Source organism: Nycticebus coucang, chromosome 9 (assembly GCF_027406575.1).
Source record: "Nycticebus coucang isolate mNycCou1 chromosome 9, mNycCou1.pri, whole genome shotgun sequence".
In the NCBI taxonomy this organism is placed as follows: Eukaryota; Metazoa; Chordata; class Mammalia; order Primates; family Lorisidae; genus Nycticebus; species Nycticebus coucang.
Genome location: NC_069788.1, coordinates 56367216 through 56375122, shown reverse-complemented (window position 1 = coordinate 56375122; position 7907 = coordinate 56367216). Strand labels below are relative to the sequence as shown.

The 7907-nt window shown below is 39.5% G+C and overlaps 1 long non-coding RNA gene across 1 annotated transcript; it reads right to left on the bottom strand.

Annotated features, from left to right (window-relative positions):
• Positions 1 to 1220: 1220 nt before the first annotated feature.
• LOC128594825 (uncharacterized) lies at positions 1221 to 7028 on the bottom strand. Its single transcript, XR_008382627.1, has 3 exons — positions 6717 to 7028; positions 3592 to 3683; positions 1221 to 1334 (listed from the first exon to the last, which is right to left on the bottom strand). It is a non-coding gene; the product is annotated as an uncharacterized LOC128594825 (long non-coding RNA).
• Between the last annotated feature and the right edge of the window lie 879 nt (positions 7029 to 7907).

Here is a 7907-nt window from a genome sequence, read left to right as displayed (position 1 = left end):
GTTGTTTCCTGCACTTACGCTGCTACTTGTTCTATGATCTTGCGCCTTAATTGCTCCTGCTGTCATAGTAGACAATATTGCCTCAGCCCTGGATACTCTGCCCTTGGTAGGAGACCCAGCAGCAATGGCATCACATGGGAACTTATTAAATATGTAGAATCTCATTCAGACCCACCGCAGACCTATTGAATCAGAGTCTGCATCTTAACAAGGTCTGAGGTCGCTTATCGCACACCGCAAAGCTTGAGAAGCACTGCTCCAGGCTACTGATCTTTCTGCTTTCACAAATACTATGAGGATCCTTAACTCCCATGAAGATTTTCACTTGTGTGATCGAGTACGTGATACTTGCAAATGTTTCTGTTATCTAAAGGTGTGGGAATTTGTTGGTAACCTTCCCTATAATGGCAACAATGGTAAATAACAACTATTAAACTATGAAATTGTCCAGGGTACCATCTTAAGCATTTTTATGACATTTATTCACTTCATTCTTCCAACTCCCTTGTGAGTTGCGTTACTCCATTATACAAAAATAGAAACTAAACTCAGTGACTTTACATGACTAGCCCAAGATGAAACCCTTTGAGCCAGTCAGTTTTAGAGCCAGGGAGTCTGAGTCCCTGGCCTGCATTACTAGCTACTCTCCTAAGGCTACCTCTCTGAGAAGATAACATATTCTTCAGCTTTGATCAGATTATTTAATCCTTTCACTTTTCCCCTATATATGTCCTTATAATTGCAAATTTTAATAGGTGGCACATAGTATTTTTTAACTTGGTTCTAGGTACCCTTTCAACATTCGCATTCATTTACTCATTGAAGCTTTACAAGTCTGTGAATGTCATTGTTTTAATAGATGAGGAATTTTTATTCCTCTTAGAAATAAAAAAAATTTACCCGGGCCCAAAGACTTTCTGACTTATCCAGTGTCAGACAAGTTAGGTAATCAAGAGCAAAAACTATTAAAAATAACCTAGTGGAGATGGTCCTTGTAGAGGTGTGAACAGCACTGCGCTCTATTCCTGGATTTTCTGCTTGGCATTCTCTTGAGGAACCTCATGAAATAACATTTCCTATTACTGAAGTCAAGAGTAACAATTCCTCATAAGTCGTTTTAATTTTAAAATTCTGGCCTGCCCAACACCCTGTAACTACCTCTTAAGCTGTAGAATCTGCACTGATGCCAAAACTACTTTTAAAAGAATGTTAAAATTTGGAGATGGTGCAGGATAGAGGTAGAAGGTCAGCAGAAGTCATCATCATATCCTCTAACAGGCCTATCTCCACAGTGGAAGCCACAGAGATGTCTTTTAAGTTTTCTGGCAGTCACACTGAAAAAAAGAAATAAAAAGAAATAGATCTAGTTAATTTTAATAATATGTTTTATTTAATTCCCTATATGAAGAATGTTCTTTTAAAATAGTCAATACTAAAAATTATTTTTATTTATTTATGTATTTATTCTATTTTTTTTTTTTGTTTTTTTTTGAGATAGTCTCACTATGTTGCCCTGGGTAGAGTGCCATGGCGTCACAGCTCACAGCAACCTCAAGGTCTTGGGCTTAAGCGATTCTCTTGTCTCAGCCTCCCAAGTAGCTGGAACTACAGGCACCCGCCACAATGCCTGGGCTATTTTTTGGTTACAGTTGTCATTGTTGTTTGGCAGGCCAGAGCTGGATTTGAACCTGCCAGCTCTGGTGTATGTGGTTGGCTTCCAAGCCACTGAGCTACAGGCACCGAGCCAATACTAAAAATTATTAAAGAGGTATGGTGGATTCATATACTAAGTCTTTGAAACTAGTGAATACAAGACAGCCAAGGGGAGTACTTTGAAGGTGTGGTAGTGATATTCAGCAATGAGGTAGGTAGCACTTTTTCTAGAATGAGTTTGCAAACTTAATTGTCCAATCTTGCACTTAATAGCATATCTAATTCCCAATAACCATATTTCAAGTCTCACTAGCCACCTGTGTCAAGGGTCTACTATATTAGTTCATTGACTAGTTCTAAGGGTTCTAAGTGCCTGAAAGAAAATAAAGCTAGGCTTGTCTGTAAACAAGGGAGAGGTGAATTAGCAAGTATGTCTATTATCAGACCTTTGGACCTCACTGCTCATACACACTAAAACTCCAGTTCCCTTCAAGGTTTGTCCAATGCTAATGTTAAAAATCTTCCCTTTTAGAAACATTGAGGTTATATCATATATGATGTATATGATCAGAATTTTATTCAATTAAATGTTATTTTAAAATAATTTTAATAATTATATCATCCTCTAAATGGATTTTTGATCATTTTTTTATTTAAAAAAAAATTCCTGGGCATGAACATTTGGACTGTTTTCTACTTTAAAAAAATGCCTCAATGAAGTCCTGCTGCAGAAGTCTCTGTGCCTATATCTGATTAGGCATGCACATATACAATACCCTATATGATACGACCAAACTGCTGCCCAGAGAGATGGCACCTATGGTCCCCAAAGATGTTCTCCTTTACCAACTCAGCTGGAATCTAGGAATTTACAAAATAAATTGCCTAAAAGATGGCATATTGATTTTTCCTTCTAAGTTTTATTTCTTTAATCAGGAGTTAAGAAGATGTGTGTGCATGTTTGTGCATGTGTGCATGTGTGTGTGTGCATTTGTGTGTGCAGGCCATTTTCCTTTCTCTCTTTTTTTCTTTTTCTGTTTTTGTACTTGGACGAGTTCTTTATATTTTGAGTACAAAACATTTTGAAATGTTTTTTATCAGAAATCTTACAAATATTTTCCAATTTGAAGAAAGATACTGAGATAATTTTTGACATTTACAATTAAATAGTTATATCTATCGACATTTCCCAGTTGTTCTCTCTCTTCAGTTTGTTTTTATGCAGGATTTTTCTCCCATTTTTTTTTCTATATTTAACGTCCCAACCCATCTATAATTTATTCTTTGAGAAAATACATAAATTAAATGTAACTTTACTTTTTAAATAATTATCAGTGGACTCCACCAAACATCTAAATATTTGTTAATTGAAGAAGATTTGGGCTGCATAGAATTAAATGTGTAGTCACCTAAAAAAAATTAATTCATTTTCTTATGTTTTCGGCTAGATTTTGCATAATACCAATGTGGGTCTTTTCCTATATCAGGGCTAGATGATAAAAGAAGTGAGATGTTTAGAATTAACACCATATTTTCTTTGTTTCTTCAGTGATCCAGCAAGTTGGACAAGCAGGAAGAGATGGGAGGAAGTTTTAGGAAAGGCAAATGCAGCAATGTGTTTTTTTTCTTGTGTTAAAACATTTCTTCTCTGTATCTTTTACTTCTTTCTTTCTTCTCTCTCTCTCTCTCTCTCTCTCTTTCTTTCTTTCTTTTCTTTCCTGCAGTGAAGAGCCAAACCAGGTATGAACAGGTGACAAGTACCTCTATGACCACTGAGTTTGACATACTCCTATTCAGAACTAGAGTTACTTTGTGCAATTTTTAATGGGTCTCTGATACCCTACTTCAGAATTCTCATTTCTTCATGCCCCCCCAACACTCACACTTTTCTTAACATCATACTTAAGACTTCAAATATAATTCTTCAGAAATACTCACAGCATCCTTCCAGGTTTCCCTTTCTTTATTTTCATCTTCCATTGGATCCTTCTATGAGAAGAGTCACAGCCAAATCTTCAATTCAACTGTGTCTTAGATAAATAGATCCAGAAAAAATGCTTTAAAATTGCTACTGATGGATTGCTCTTTTTCCCTTGTAAGGGTGTTTTGTTTTCCTATCTTTATATTCATTTGATATATTTAAGAATCTATTAAGTGTGTAAGTTAAATGCCAGTTACATAGTTATCATATTATTGGTGCAAAGATAAGATATCCGTGAGACACTAGTCATGCTAGAAATGCACACTATTTAGCATTTGCTTGTGCTGATGGCATGTGTGTCAGAGAGCAGGACCACATGTGTCCCAAGCACACATCCATCATCATGTTTGCAGGTATTGTTTAGATAGCATTGAAAGGGCCAATCATTTGAGCAATATTCACCTGCTGTCAGCAATGGCCTCAGCATTCAAGAGAATAAAGTTAAATATAAATCATTTGTTTGCATACATGAAGGGCACAGCCTTTCTCTGTCAGTGCCCATGAATTTTGTTCATATTTTCAGAAAACTGATGTAAACTTTCATCTAAAAAGCCAGTTGATGGAGTAATATGTGATTTTATTGAGACTGTAATGATGAAAAAGTCATCTCTTTGTGGCGCCATCCCTGGGGTTATGCTGCACGCCTCTCTTCCAATAATTGTGTATGGCAATAACAAGCCAGTGGCTGAGGAGGATAATTGGCTCCTCCTCACTGCATTTGTGGGTAGTCAATCTGAGAATTACTGAGATCGAACAAAAGCCACACTGACTGACTACAAGACTGGGGCCCATATTGATCTAGTAGGAATAGGATGGATCTGTCAGGTCCAGGCAGAATACATCATGCTCCTGGGGAGAGAGTTCTTTCCACAGAAAAGGGAAATAATTATTCTCTCCAGTGAAACCCTTGAAACAAAAATATGCACACTCACAATGGCTTCTAATAGAACCTTGAACATGGAAAAGAAATGACTTATTTTCTTTTTCTTTTTTCTTTCTTTCATTTTTTCTTTTCTTCTGGTACTTCTCTATTTGGGAAAACATTACACTGAGGCTCCCTATGTTTTTCTGTGTTTCCATCAGTCTATCTGGTCCTTTTTTACTTTTAAATCAGCATACTAGCATTTCCAAAGGCTGATTTAAAAGCCTTTAGTTGAAACGGAAAGAGGCAGATCCATTTGGTGTATATGAAGTAGACTTTAATTGCGTTGGAAAACCCCAAAACACACAAACCAGAACCAGCTGTAACCAAACATGTATGGAAAGCAGAGCACAGAATTTTCCATGGCCTGCAGCAACAATGTTATACAAACAGTCCCGGAGGTGTCTCAGCAGCTACACGCACAGTGGAAAGAAATTAGATATCAATGCTAAAGACTTACCAGATGGATATTCAATTAGTGCTAGTGTGTAAAATTCTCTCTCTAAATTGAATATAGAAGAAATAGCTACATTTAACTTATAAAATTATCAGCTTTGTTTTCTAGCACTTTTCCCTTACACGAATGCTCCGGACTAACAACACTAAGGACAAAGTGTGTGTTATATAAGTTTATAAGACATATAAAAATAAATTGTAAGGGTAAATCAAAAATTATTGGCTGAAAGAAAATAGAAAATAGATGATGGTAAACCCACAAATAATTATTTTAAACGTTCTCGATTCAAAATTTGAGATAACAAATTGCCTTTTAAATAAGAAACGGGCTTTTTGTTTACATCAGTGTCTTCTTGCAGACTGCTACAACTTTCCTGCAACACAGTCATGATGTTGCTCTCCAGGTTAAAACTCCTGAACTTTATTCTCCTGGCTGCGTTAAATACTTACTTTTCACTTTAATGAGACTTCACCTTATCTGGACAAGCACGTACCCTTCTACTGACTAATACAGACCTTCTTCCTATCACTGTGTTCTCCACTGTACACAATGTGCACGTCCTCTGTATTGCTAGGTATGGTTTCTCCTGGAATGCACTCTCTTTCCTCAGCATATTTCAAATCTACCCAATTTTGGAGGCCCAGTGTATGTCCAGTCTCTTAACAACTCCAGGCCTCAGTGATCTCCTATCTGAAGTCTCCTACCACAGAACGACATTGATGCTCATTAGAGCTGGAGATAAAGATACAGTATTCTCAACTTAGTTAACGTGAGATGGCAGGAATGGAGAGATATTTAACTCAAAAAGTGTAAATAAAGGCAGTGTTAAAAATCTCAGAGTAGAGTTAGTATAATTACCATTTTAGAAAGCTATGGACTAGGATTCAGAACCAAGGGAGAGTTTGAGGGAATTTGTATTGTGCTGGATTTGGAAAAGTAGGTGTTAATTTGAGTTAAGGAAAGGAATTAATTTGAATTTTCAGAGTATAATCTGTGGTAGACTATACTTAAAGTATGATTGGAAGAGGTAATGCTCTGTTTCATACAGATGCACAAATTCTCAGCATAATCCTAGCAAATCAAATTCAACAGCACATTAAAAAAGATCCTATACTATGATCAGGGGATGTTCATCCCAGGGATGAAAAGTTGAATTAACATACACGCTAATAAACATACTGTACCACTTTAACAGAATCAAGGACAAAAAACGTATCATTGTTTCAGTAGATGCAAAAATGTTTTAGGTGAAGAGCAGCTGCAAGGCCCAGCAGAGGAGGCAAAAACAGGAACGCGAACAAAAGGAGGGTAGGCTCCGAGGCTGGGATCACCATCGTCCAGGCGGTGAACAAGACCCAGGTCTACAGCAGCAGGCCGGGGGTGCCGAGGAGAGAGCCGGGCGCCTCCAGCGGGAAGCGCAGGAAGCAGGGCGGCGCGGAACAGGCTGAGGCCGAGGCGCTCACCGAGAACCACGGGATCCAGCCGGTTGAAGAGCTGGAGGAAAGGTGCTCAGGTGCACTGGCCCCTGCCCTGCAAACGCCGGAGAAAGCGGAAATAGCTGCTGCTGACAGTGAGAGAGGTAAGAAGGTTATTGACAACTGGGCTTTAAAAGATAAAGAAAAGATGGAACTCCGGGAAATGCAATTCAAAGAGGCCAAGCACACTGCAGAAGCAGCCAGCAAGTCTGATGAGGTGGTCCATACCTGGATGAGTTTTGAGGGAGACCTGGAACTTGCAGAGGAATGAGCTGAGCGGGCCGAGTCGGGTTGTGGACAGGTGGATGAGCAGGTCAGTCTGAGGGACCAGAACCTGAAGACTGTGAGCGCTGCTGACGGACAGTGTTCGCAGAAAGAAGACAAAGATGAGAAAGAGATAACGATTCTTTACGAGACTCTCAAGGAGGCAGAGATCCCTGCTGGGTTTGCTGAGAGATCAGCAGGCGAGCTAGAAAGGACGATTGATGAATTGGAAGATAAACGGAAATGTACGGCATAGGAGCACATCTGTTCACAAAGGATGCGGGGGTGAGACTGCTGGGCCTGGTGGGACGCGGAGCAGCCCAGTCCCTCCCGCTGCGCTTCTCCCTCTGCCCCGACTCCGCCCGCCCGCAGGCCGGACGCTGACCTTCAAACGAGCGCTGATGGTTAACTGGAAGGCAGCTTTCTGCTTTTCTGCCTGCTCCACTCCCCACTCACCCCAGCCCCATGTCTTTTTTGCCAAGCCGTCTCCGCTTCTTCCCAGAGATTCCAGCTGGCCTAGAGGCCGAGCACTTTGGGGAACAACCTTTAAGGGAATGTGAGTACAAAGCAGAACGTCTTTAAAAGCACGTTGTGATGTACACATCGTGTAACTACCTTTTGTTGTAGCGACCGTTTGTAGAACATTCCGAATACTTGCACAGCTCTAAGCAGCGATCTAATCCCTTTCTCACTTTGGAAAGTGACTTTTCAGCTTCATGCATATTGCTCTCTCCTTAGAGGAGGGAAACGGTTTTCCTGAGAACCGAACAGAGCCCTGGGCAAGACTCCACGCTGGGAAACCTCACTGCTCTGTACTAAGTACCAGGAAAACCAGAAATGTTCTCCCAGGAGGAGTTAGCAACTCCACCACCACCAAAAAAGAACCCCCAGTCAAAAACACGCTGTTCAGGTTTTAGGTTTTAAGGTATCTTTGAACATTTTATTTTTAAGTTTTTTTTAATTAGAAATAACCAAGTTAAGATAGTGAAATCTCTGAGATCAAATTTTTGTTCTATCTCTACCCTCCTCCCAACCACTCACAGAAAGGATCATGTTTTCCTTACGTTGAGATGACCAGGGAATGAAAGAAGGAAAATTATGTTTTACTGATTTAGCCATAGAAAACTGGTCTCATTACCCTTTTGTGGGTCTGAT